The following is a 13,284-nucleotide window of genomic DNA, read 5'->3' as shown; positions in this document are numbered from 1 at the left end:
GGGAGCTGATGGGAGGGGGTCCTGGATGGGACGCTGGCTGGGAGGGAGGGAGCTGATGGGAGGGGGTCCTGGAGCAACTGAGGTCCACATTAAAACCTGAATGATGAGTAAGGTACCAGGTGGAGAGAGGTGCTAGAGGAGGAAGAGAGCCCAGATGGAAGGAAGAAAGCATATGTGAAGGCCCTGGGCGGAGAACAATATGGCATGTCTACCCGTTAGAATGCTTTTATAACTGCAAGTAATAGATGACTCAAAAGTGGTTTTTATAATAAGGAAAATATACCATTTTCAAAAACAAGGAATATAGGTGTAGGCATTCTAGGGTCAGTTCATTCTGTGGCTCAACCATGTCTCCACATTCTTTCTCTCCTTCTGTTCTGCCATCCTTTGTGTCTTGGCTGATCCTGCCAGGTTGGCTTCCCTTTATGGTCTCAAGATGATGTCACAGGCAAACAGCCTCATGCTTATTGTGGAGACAGAAAAATTTCCTGGAAGCCCAGGCTTTCCCCTCAGTTCTCATTGGTCAGAATGGCATCGATGCCCTTTAAAAAATAGTTACTACCAAACAGGGTGGAATTACCATGTGAGCTTGAACTGACCAGGATTCATTCCCTGTTGTTGAGATCCTGGCCTGGGAGACCACCTTGTTCCCCAGTGAAGGCAGAAGAACCCTGGAGGGACACTCTAGTTGCTTATAACTGAGAGACACAAAATAGTTTCTGGATCTGCCTTTTGAGCCATGGCAGATTACAGAGCTTTTGTTTGAGAGAACATGACCTTTCACTTCAGCGTAGTTGAGTACTTTCTCTCTATTACCCAACCAGCTTCTCTTACTAGATTGGTGACATGGTTAGTTGAGGATAATAGTGTACGTGTGAAGGCGGTTTGGGCAGAAGGAGGAGAAATGCAGTGAAATTGTAGGATCTTAAGTTCTCGTGTAGGATAACTGCTCCCTTCTTGTAGAACTCTCCTTTACTCAGACGCTGCTTGGACGCAGCCATGGGTGGGGAGCTCAGCATCTCACACAACCACCTTTTTACTGGTGGTCCCTTTGTCCCCTCTGAGCTTCTGGTAAGCAGAACTCCTTAATGCCTCCTGATCCTCATTTTCCCTCTAGATTCCTGTAGTCCCATTTGCACCTGCAGTCCCCTGGTTCCTTGCGTCACCAGATCTGTCCAAACCCGAGAGCACACGCTTGTTCCAGTTAGTCACAGATGCGTGCTGAGTCTACTGTGGAAGCTGTGCTACAGCCCGTGATCCGCTTATTTTATCTTAACTTGGTCCAGTCTGTCCAGACTGCAGCCCTTCCCTGTTTTCAGGCTCTGAGGCAGGGATCTGTGAAGTCTAGCCTTTGTTTTTGCCTCCTGACTTAGGTGAATTCTCTGTGCCCCATCTGTCTATAGGGGGAAGACTGTCTCTTGCCCTCACCCTCCACGGAGATTAGAGACCATAAGAGCTCAGTGCTCTCTGATGGAAGGGAGGATTATGAATTTCAGCAAGATTATTTTCATTACTTATTGCTCTCCTCTTGGAGCATATCTCTTCTTCCAAGCCCTTGTCAGTAGAAGGTCAATGGATTTTCTTTTTCACTGGTTCACTTTTGTACTGCCTGTATCTCCTGGGCCTATATAGAAAAGCCTAGAGTGTCCCAGTTGGTAAGCCCCTCTCTGAGCCCTGGCTGCCCTCTATAGTAGGGGCCTGTCCTTCCTTCCCTCAAAGTTCCCAGCTCTGCTGAGCTGAGAGGAAGGGGTTGCCTTGGCTGGTAGTGGACCTCACTTGATTTCCTATGCCTTAGTGGCCAGAGAGCGGAGGCCCTTTCCACTGGACCACACCCCGCAGAAAGGCCAATGGACCTTAGGTTGGGATGGCTTGTTTTAGTTTTTGTGACATTTCATTCAACCCACCTTACCTTGTATCATCCCCATTGTAACCCTGTGAAGCAGGAATAATAGAAAGTACATTTAGCTTTCTTTTATAAAAACAACAACAACAAAAACGTAATCGAGGTCCTGAGAGGTTAAATGATGTACACAGGTTAATGCCTCTCGTTAGTGGCTGAACCTGGGCCAGAAACCAGGCCTCCTGGCCAGACCTCCTGACACTGCTAACAGGTATGGAATCTCAAGGAAGTGGCCTCTCTGCTTCTTGGAGTTTTGTCTAACGCTGCCTGGCCTTTTGATGTCCTCTTCTCCTGAGGGTCACCTGAGTTCTGTGTCCTCTACCTTATCGAGCACTGAGCTGTAGGCAGGGCAGTGGACCACCAGGTATTTGTGTGGGGGGAAAAAGGTATGGGTTGTGGGGTGTGTGGGTGGGAGGAAGCTGAAGAACACATGTTCCATATTAGTCTTTATTTCAATGGAGTTGTTTGAGTTCATGCTTTATTGCGGTGCTTTAAAATAATGGGTTTCTAACGGTGCCCCTGGGGGTAGCGCTTGCACTTTTGAGATCCTATTGCTGGAGTGGCTCACGAGACCAACCACAATAATAGAAAATGAGGCACCCCCTGGTGTACCATCTGAATTTATAATAGCAATTTCTATGATGCCCCGAGGCCAACTCTGTTTGTATTTGAGAACACGTGAGAGCTTGGCATTGAGGGGGCTCTTCCCTTCCTGTCCTGTTTTGATCTGAGCCTGTCTTTAACTTGGAAAAAGGTCCTTCATCAGCCTCCTGAATCTGGCTCTCTTGGTTGGTCTCCAAGGAAAGGACTTGTCTTCTCCTAGTTTGGTTTGGGTGTGAGCAACGAGCTGATGGAAGGGGCATGGTCTCCTGTCTCTTAACCACTTCCCTCCTCCCTCCTGCTTCTCCACCTTGTGTGCAAACCAGAAAGGGCCTCTGGGGTCTCCTGTGCTTTCCCCGTCAAGGCGGTGAAATATGAAATGACAACATAATGAAATGAACTTGGTCTCATTAAGATTCCAAATAGCTGTCTGGTTTCCCCCCCTCCCCCCGCAATTCAGCCAGAGACCCACACCATGTTGCAGACGACAGAAGTGGGTCAGTGCTGTGGGGGGCTGGGGGAATATGACAGGAGAAGTGGGGACAAGGTGCCAGCATGGTTCAGGCTGGGACAGCAAGCCCAGGGACATATCAGGGCACTGAGGAGGATGCTGAATCGTCCATCAGAATTTCTGGAGACGAGAACGTAGGTTTTGGCTGGCGCTACTAGAAATTCACCCACAATGAATCATGGAGCATTACATCAAAAACTAGTGATGTACTGTATGGTGACTAACAACATAATAATAAAAGTTAATACAAAAAAAAAGAAAAAAAAAAAAAAGAAACTCATCCACAAAGAAATCTTTCCTGGACCCAGAGAAGGATCCAGGTGGAGTAGTTACACAAAGATGAGAAAGCCCCACTTCCTCTCAAACTACTTAGGGCTTGCCCTGAAAATACTTGATGTGAAAAGTGAATGAAACGCACTTCACTTTATTCAATAAAAATAAAGCCAGCTCTGTAGAATGAGTGAGAAGCCTGTGCACACTGTTTATATGCATTCTCTATGGGGTTATATGTGCCGTTTTGCCTCCTGACAGAAGCCCAGGGAGGGCTAGTGATCTTCATTCATTCCTTGGATATTATTGATTCCCTACTATATGCCAGGCACTGTGAGGGGCACTGGAGAGTGGAAGCGGAAGGTGACGTTGTGCCTGCCCTCAAAACCATGTGATCACGGCCTCATCTCCTTGCTTTCTTTCCCAGAGCAGACAGTGCCGTAGGTCAGTTCATTCACGAGTTGCTGTCATTCACGGAGGGATCTTCAGTCACTGGATGTTTACCTAGAGGCAAAGTTAGCCTTAGCCTCACCGGTTCTCTACTCTGGCTACACATCAGAATCCTGGGGGCTTTTTTTTTTTTTTTAAGATTTTATTTATTTATTTGACAGAGAGATCACAAGTAGGCAGAGAGGCAGACAGAGAGAGAGGGAAGCAGGCTTCCTGCTGAGCAGAGAGCCCAATGATGCGGGGCTCGATCCCTGCACCCTGGGATCATGACCTGAGCCGAAGACAGAGGCTTAACCCACTGAGCCACCCAGGCACCCCCAGGGGCTGCTTTTAAAACACAATGATGACTCCGTGCCACGGCCGGGCTGGACGCTCATGGTATAGACACAGATGCGGTGAACTGCCAGCATCCATCTGATTGGTTGGGCTCTTGCTTCTCTTAATCCGTATCCTTCACCCTACTCCAGACCAATAAAATAAAAATTCCTGGTGATAGCGGTGTAAAATCTTCCCGGGTGATTCTAATGTGCAGCCAGGGGTGGTTTGGAGGGTGATAAGACCCGCGTGTGGTATACACATCTATAATGCCTGAATGCTGCCAAGCCCCAGAAGCCATTGTTTGGGACAGTTGAACTGCTCTGATGCCCCTCTTGGGGTCACCAGCAGTAAAGTGACATCATCACCAAAAGAAGTCACTCAGTGTGGAGCTGCCACTTAGCACAAAGAGAATGAAGGGAACGCTGAGCCTTCCAGCTTTCGAACCTTAGCGGTTTTAGAAACAGAAAAAGGCCCAGTCCAGTCCCCTCTTTGTACACAGGACAGAGCTCAGGTTCAGGTGCTTTCTTATTTCCAAGGGTAGCTGTTTGACACCTACCCCAGGGCCCTTAGGCAGCCCATTTGAGAGTAATTTTTGTAGCTGGAGAATGTGACATGGAAACTGCAGGGATGGGCTTTTTAGCAAATGCCTCAAGGCGGCGACATTATCTGGCTAGGAGAAACTCTTAAATCTTTATAGTTGGGCTAAGGATGTGAGTTATAGATTTAAAAAGAAAAGAAAAGAAAAATAAAAAAGAAAAAAACAAAAACCTTTTCCTAACAAAATAGTTTTGCTGATGTGGGCTACCTGCATTAAGGTCGAAAAAACCCTTTTACCCATGGTGTAGGAGCTCGAAGCCACTGAAGAAAGACGTCTCTGTAAAGGCTGGTTGTTGGTCTCTCTCTCTGTGGCACCCCCAGGCTCCCCAGCTAGCATGGCTGGCTCTGCATTGCCAGTTCTCTCATGAATTCCTGACATCTTGACCTCATGACTCTCACAACCCACTTACCTCTGTGTACCTTCTTGCTGCATCTTCTGCATTTCCTGTTGGAGGACCTGGCCTGCTGTGAGATGCCTTCTCTTGGAACTAACAATTCAGGCCTTCTGCCCTTCCTTTCCTCTGCCCCAGTGGCCCTCTGCTGCCCCCACCTGCCACAAGTCCACACTAACCGTGCAAGTCCTCGAGTTCTGGCCCACAGAACATAGGAAAAGTTTCTCTTCTGTGCCTGATGTTGTCCTAGGGACTGTCACGTATGCCATTTTCTTTAGTCATTGTAGCCCTGGGTTAAGCATGCGCTCCACTTTACAGGTGAGGAAAAGAATTTCAAGATTGGTAAATCCCAATTTTGAAGAGGGATTGAAGAGGGAGAAATAAGTTCAAACTCAGTATGATGCTGCTGCTTTTACATGTTGGCTTTTTCTTTAGTTACTTTGATTCTGGCAGAAATAGTGCTCCCCACCCCCCCCCCAAAAAAAAAAAACTGAGGAATAATCCCAGAACAGTGGAAATTAGCCACAAGGTTCTCAACGTGATTATGACAGACTCTGTAATCATTCAGGATGCAAGACTTTTACCTCTCCTACAGCATGGTGTTGCTTTTCCCATCTCTTCCTTCTTAAGTATTTTGCATTGTCTGTCTTATCAGGGAATGTGGGTGGCAGGAAAAGTAAAATTTTTGGACTATCAGAAGACAAAGCCCACTATAGCTTAAGACTCAGTTGAAATTAATGAAATCAAAGGACACAGACTTCTGTGGGCAGAGAAGGTGGGAAGGTCATAACTCACCCATCAAGATTCAGATTTCTTGAAAGGAACTGAGCAAGGCGTGGGTTGGTAAATGAGGAAGCCACTGATGGGAGAGGCATGGAATGGGAAAGCTGGGGAGCTGGAAAATTGACCCCAGACCTAGTCTTCCCAGAGGTTGCCAGTGAATAGGCAGACTCCAAATGAGATTCAACAGCTTAAGCTCCCTTTTCCTGTTGGTTAGATTCCCGTTGCAACAGCTTAAGCTCCCTTTTCCTGTTGGTTAGATTCCCGTTGTGAGAATGGTGGATGTGGAGGATGTAGGTGCTGCTGGGTAGTGACAATTGCCCTTAGATGGAAAGGTAGTGAAGAAAACAATGGAGGCATTTTGCTGATACTGAGTTTATCATTATTCTTCCTGGGAAGACTGATTTGCTCCTAATGGGAGTGTGCACTGACCTTTGTATAATGGAACATAGGGGGATGCTGAGTGAAAACAACTTGATACACGCATGCTGTAGTGTCTGGTCATGTTCAGTCCACACTCACACATACAATTACTCAGGGATGATACATTGGCACCAGGTAGAGAGGTGCTTTGAAAGACTCAGGACCTGAGGTTCAGTGAGGTAGTAAAGAACTGCTCAGCAAGACTGTGAATTTTGGAGGGAAAGCTAGGACTTGTAAAATCAGAGAGATACTGTAAATTTCAAAAGGAAAAATTCAGATAAGGCTGCTAGGGTAGGAACTTTTTTTTTTTTTAAAGATTTTATTTATTTATTTGACAGACAAGAGATCACAAGTAGGCAGAGAGGCAGGCAGAGAGAGAGGAAGGGAAGCAGGCTCCCCACTGAGCAGAGAGCCCGAAGCAGGGCTTGATCCCAGGACCCTGGGATCATGACCTGAACCGAAAGCAGAGGCTTAACCCACTGAGCCATCCAGGCGCCCCTAGGGTAGGAAATTTTAAGCACCGTGGGTCCGTAAGTAGTGTTTAGAATCTGACCACCAGTTGAAGAGATGTCGCTAGTGGCACATGTAAGAGTTAGTGAGGTGTGCTCTGATCTTAAATGCTCTGCTCTGTTTATTGCTGGGGATTGTGGATCCTTTTTTTTTTTTTTTTTTTTTTTAAATAAGTGAGTTCTCTTTTTAAAGATTTTATTTATTTATTTGACAGAGAGAGATCACAAGTAGGCGGGGAGGCAGGCAGAGACAGGGTGAAGCATGCTCCCCACTGAGCAGAGAGCCCGATGCGGGGCTCGGGGCTCGATCCCAGGACCCTGGGATCATGACCGGAGCTGAAGGCAAAGACTTAACCCACTGAGCCACCCAGGCACCCCGGGGATTGTGGATCTAGCCCTCGCCAGGGATACCAGAGATGACTTCTCTCTCCCAATTGTTAAACTGGTGGGAGGAAATCGGCATCTGGAAAGACTTGGCCATTTCCAAGTTATTTATAGCTCAAGATTTTGGGCAAAAAATGATAGAGGAATATATTCTGGCTTTGTGCTTTATATTGCTAAATTTTGTTCATTTACTCAAAAACGTATTTTGAAATGTGTCCATGATGACCGAGGAATGGTGCAATGTGTTGCCAAGAATACAAAGATTAAAAAGACTGTTGCTTTCAAGGAGTTTATAATCTAGAGGGAGAGAGAAACAGGCAAATGGATAAGTCTAATATGAGTTAAAAATAGCCTGTTGTGAGAACAAAGAGAAAGAAGTGAATTTTTATGGGGGAGATTTAGGGTCAGTGTCATGGAAGAGCTGGCCATTAACCCGGGCCTTGAAGCATGAATGTAATTTTAATTGGGTGGGGAGGTGGAGAGGGAGGAACAGTCAGGAGAGAATTTGGGGGATAAGGGAACAGCATGAGTAAAAGCCTAGAGGTGTAAAAAAGTGTGTAGCAAGTCTGAGGAAAGGCAATTAATCCAGTGTGGCTGGTATTTAGGGGACTGCTGAGATGAGGCTGGAAATACTTAATTTCTCCGATGAGGAGGAGCCAGGTAATTATATAGTTGCCCCATTTAAATTGGCTAGTAGGTAAGGGACCTAGAGGAGGGACCATGTCTAGAAATAATACATTTTCTTAGCCACACACAGCTGCTTCACATTTTTTCTTCCCTCGTCTCTTCCTCTTGCAGCCACACAACCCTGTTTGTGAGAATGTGGACACCTCTTTTGTGCTCCTACGCTTGCACATTATTTTCCTTACCCTCTCAGACCTTCCTGATCACCTGTGTCCTAACCCCCTGACCTCCAGTGTGTGTACACCTTTCTGTGGCAGCACCGTAGAACATGCAGAGGGCCAGGTGACCATTAAACAAACACCACTGAGCTTGGTGGGAGGAAGCAGAAATGGATTGCAAATCAGGTGCAAAATGATGCGTTCTGCAAGTCAGCTAGAATAATTTCAGACCCTGGACCTCCTGCCGAAGTGAAAAATGACATTTATAGGAGGGAAGCTTAGAATTAATCCTCCAAAATGATAGTAAAGTGAATTCTTTCCTGGCTCTGCTGTGATTGCTCTTCCTCCCATTTCTGTCACTCCTTATTACTGTAATGAGTTCTGCTTTCCAAAGTGGATAAAGTCACCATACAGATAAGATCAGTTTTGTCTGGTGCAGCCACGTTGATCTGATCACAGTTTGGACTGCGGTTTTTGAATTCACCTTGGGTATTTTACTTCTGGCGGGGGGGTGGGGGTGGGGGTGGGGAAGCAATAGAAATGCCGATCTGGCACAAAAGGATCTGCAATCATTAGTCCACTGTCTTCAGACCCACTCTCTCTATCCCTACCACAGGATAGCAGATTCTTTGGATATTCCTTGAACTTTGGGGACCCTTTTACCGAGATCACCTTTTGCCCTTTTCAGATATTTGAACTTCAGTGGAGGTGGTATTACTGGGGCTCATTCGTTGGCAATTCCAAGTGGACTTCTCACTGATTGATGATGAAAGATGGGAAGTCCTGTGTAGATGCTGGGCCGCAAGGGAGCTCTCCGTGGTGCTGAGAAAGACCAGCGCTCCTAGAAGAGGGAAGCTACTGGGAGCTCTCTGTGGTGCTGGAAGCAATATACTTCTATAGGGAATTTGAGTGAAAATTGTCCACAAACAGTTGCTCCTATGGGGCATCATTGCCCCATCATTGGAGGGTTGAGATGAAATCAGAGTAGCAAGCTATCGTGGGCTTGTTGGATGGATGTCCATCTATCCTAAGAACTAATGACTGCTTTCACATTTGCTTTTATTCTATGATGTCAACTGATTGTTTTATAATGCTTTGTTTATTTAGTTTTCTTCGTGGTGGTGAAAGGGGAAAGCACAAGCTTGTATTAATTACAAGGAGTATATTACTGTCCACCTGAAGCACAAGCATAATGAAAGAGCTGTAATTCATTTATTCCACAAACATTTGTTGGGCACCTTTAATATGTGAGGCAATGTGCTGATCCTTGGGTGCACTTACAGCTCACTCAGGTATCCGATGAACTGTGATTCCAGGAAAGCTGCTCTTTGCCTTGACAAGTACTAATATTTGGTGAATAACAACTCTGAACTTCAGGTAGTGGTTGTAGCCGAGAGTCTTGACAAAAGTTCTGGGCATGCTGGGGCTTCTTTTGAGGTTTCTATAAGCTGAATGTGAGTGTTACAGTAGAGAAACATCACATGGATTGAGAGGGTTCTAAAGGAAGCAGAAGTCTATATTTTTACATGAACTCAGTCTCCATCCCTGACTTAAAAAAAAAAAAAAATCTCTTCAAGCTTGGACTTGAATCTGCTGCCTGCTGGGATCTAGGTCCCTCAATTTTTGTAAGAGTCTTTACACTGATTGTCATGAGGAGTGGCCTGGGAGAATGCCTCATGTGTGTGTGTTCATAAAGGGATGCACTAGGTGATATGATGATAATATTTATACAGCACATATTACATCTTGTGCTTTGCTATGAGTGATTTACATATATTAAATTGTTTAATTCTCAGACAAGATTGATGCAGGTAATATTATAACTATTTTATAGATCAGAAAACAGAGGCAGAAAGAGTTGTCTCATACAACTCACCAAAGGCTACATAGCTAATAAATAGTAGATCTGGGATTTGATGCCAGGTAGTCTGCCTCCAGAGTCAATTTTCTTAATCACTATGCCATAAAAAGCTGAAGATTACAACTTCCTGGGAAGTGGTTACATGTTCCTTGAGGTAAAGTGAAGTATTTTGGTGGTTCAATTCTCTTCTGTTCTCACATCCTTCATATAACAAATGTCTCCTCCATCATTTTATGGATTGACTTCTAAGAATGAAGTGAAGCTATTGGTAGAATTGAATTCTTCATAGGTGACTTATCCATATTTAGTTGATGTTTTTAAACTTTGAGATAATTTTCTTTCCATTTTTTGGAATGGCATTTCTGAAATTTTATTTACCTCTCAGCTGAAATTTTACCAAGTAATATTTGTCTTATCCTATGTAAAATTCATTCATGCTGGGCTCCTTCTTACCAGTCAAAATTCAGAGAAGCCTTCTCTACCCATCTAGTCTAAAATGGCTCTTTCTTCCCCTAACCACTTTTTCTTTTAATATCACATCTTATGGTTTTGTTTTGTTCATAGTAGGTATCACTATTTAAAAGTATCTCCTTGTTTATGTGTTCTATGGTTTTCTACTCATCATCCTTCCTAGTATAAAAGGTATGTGAGAACAGGAGATTTGTTTGTCTTGTTTATTGCTGTATTCCCTCTACTGGGAATGTGATACGATCAATAATGAATCCATGCTCAAGAATAGTTTGTTAGACTTTTGGAGGAAAATCCAGAGAGAAAAGAAGAGACCTAATAAAATCCTCTGAATCCAGAAAGATTTTCAAGAGCAAACATAAAAGAGAGAAAAAGTCAGCATATGGCTGGTAAAAAGAGTGCTGGATGGGGAACCACTTTCAATCAACAAGGGCAACTAGTTCTTGGGAGCCAAAGTGAGCAGGTATCTTGGTAGTTGTATTTGTGAGACTAGTACGTCTCACTCTCCCACCAGAGTTGTTCTGGATGTTTGCTCACATTGAAGGTTAATATGGAGGAGGATGGGGTATGCTTTAGGAGAGTGAGGCAGTTAGACTGACTCATAAGCTTGTCATCTCTTTTCCTTCAAGTAAAGGATATAAAAGGGGCATCTTGGTTTCTTCCCCCCTCAGATGCCTACTGAAGAGATTTTGCACCACCCCAGCAATGTGGTCCTCATAAGTCTGATCAGCATCAAAAGGGGGTGCGGTCATTCCTTTTTAATGTGATCCACACTTGCTACATGAATTAGAAGAAAAATTGGAGAAAATATGATGGGGCGTGGAAGGACAATGTAGACAGTTAATATTTGAAAACCAAGAACGTGAAGCTATTGGTAGAATTGAATTCTTCATAGGTGACTTATCCATTTTTAGTTGATTTTTTTAAAACTTTGAGATAATTTTCTTTCCATTTTTTGGCATTGATAGTGCACACTTATTCACTTACCAGAGGCTATAAAGTAGAGAGAAAACTTGAGCCAGTTAATTCAGAGTTTGGAAGCAGATGTATTAGAGCATTTGGTGGGAGAAGAGGTTGATTCCTTGGTCCCCATAGTTACCAGATTTTCATATTTTGTGTGGTTTTCTTAGTCAACAATTGCCTAAAATGTATTTTTGCCACCAGTGTGCATAGGGCATTAATCACTGAAATCTGTTTCTCACAGTTACCCTTCATACAAGACTCTGATTTGCTTACAGAGTAGCCTTTGGTGCAAAACTTCCATTTGCTCTTGTCTGAATTTGCCATACATCCAGCTGGGAGTAAAGAATGGGAAGGGCTTCTCAAGGGGCTGGAGATGTAGAGGTGGTGGGGTTGGAGAAGAGATCTACTGATTAGAAAGGACAAAAGGGAAAATAAAGCACTGAAACTAATCTCTATTAAGAGAAATTAGAGGATGCAGGACCTGGGGTTGGACCTTCTTAATGGATACTTTTGAGGGTACAGAGAGGAAAAGGGATGTGCACAGATATGGAAAGTAGAAGGCCCTAGATCTCAATCCCTTCCCTGAATTTCCTTTCCCAACCTTAGAGAATTCTTTCAAGTATTAAGTGAGATAATGTATGTAAAATTTCTGGCATAGAATAGAGGCCAGAAGTCATTGTGGTGGAAGTCATTGTGTGCTGCATAAGTGTCCAAACTTTTTAGTAATTTCTCATATATTTATTGAAAACTTTTAAGTGCTAAGTATGATTACATAGACATCATCACTGCCTTCCTATAGTACAGACCTTTCTAATGAAAACAAGGAGCAGAAGTCATCTTTAGGAATATTTCTTTGTGACTCAGTACTAGCACTCTGCCTTTACCTATAACAATTAGTGTGTACACAGGGGCGCCTGAGTGGCTCAGTGGGTTAAAACCTCTGCCTTCAGCTCAGGTCCTGATCTTAGCATCCTGGGATCGAGCCCCACATCAGATTCTCTGCTTGGCGGGGAGCCTGCTTTCCCTTCTCTCTCTGCCTGCTGCTCTGCCTACTTGTGATCTCTCCCTCTCTGTCAAATAAATAAATAAATTATTTTTTAAAGAAGCAATTAGTGTGTACCCAGCCTTTGTTTGCTTTATAGGATGGGAGTGTACTTGTAGGAAGAAGAGCACGTGGGCTTAGGCAACGTTTCAGAAAATGGGAGGCCAGGCTGGGATAGAGAAGGAACAGAAAGAAAGAGCCTCACTTATTTATTCAGCAGGCATGCCTAGTACAGTTGCACAATCTTAGCCCAAGCAATAGGCTCTGTAGGAATTTCTAGGTTAGTGGGGGCTTGGCATGGGAGTGAGCAAGAAAGCAGGAGATTACAAACATGTAAACTCTTGAAGTTGTGGGCTGGGAGGGGAAGATGGAGTGGATGGACCGTGGAAAGGGAAATTATAAGTTGCAGGGAGAGTGGCTTAAGCAGTGGGTTAGGAGACTGAGCAAAGTGTTGGGGGCGGCTGAGTGGTATCAGGAAAACAGATGGTGATCCTTGAGAAGGAGGGTGCAGATGGCAGTGGTGGCGAGGAGGCAGCGTGGGGTGAAGAACAGTCCCAGCTCGGCCACTCCAGGATGGGGGAGAGTCTGGAACACAATTCCCCACGCTGAGTGAGCTCTGTGACTCATCTGGCCCCCAAAGTGACATCTGATAGGGATATCAGGAAGACGGATGTTGGAGACTGTAAGTTTCTTCATGATGGGCCTTGGATGTTAGACATGAACTTCAAGCATCTAGGAATTTCTGGTGAGGAAAGAAAGCTCTCCTACCAAGGAAAGAACGTAAGAACCCTGCTATATTCAAATCCCAAACCCCAGGTTAAAGTTTCCACTGTCTGTTTGACCTTGGGCAAGTAATTTGACTATTCTTAGACATGTGTTTCTCATTTGTAAAAGAAAAAGGTTGGGTTAGGTAATACTTAAAATACTGTTAAGCTCTAAAATTCCATGATTCTGGGGAATAGTTGAAGGTCTGG

Source organism: Mustela lutreola, chromosome 7 (assembly GCF_030435805.1).
Source record: "Mustela lutreola isolate mMusLut2 chromosome 7, mMusLut2.pri, whole genome shotgun sequence".
Lineage (NCBI taxonomy): Eukaryota > Metazoa > Chordata > Mammalia > Carnivora > Mustelidae > Mustela > Mustela lutreola.
The sequence above is the reverse complement of the archived record's forward strand: the minus strand, read 5'-3'. Positions refer to the sequence as shown.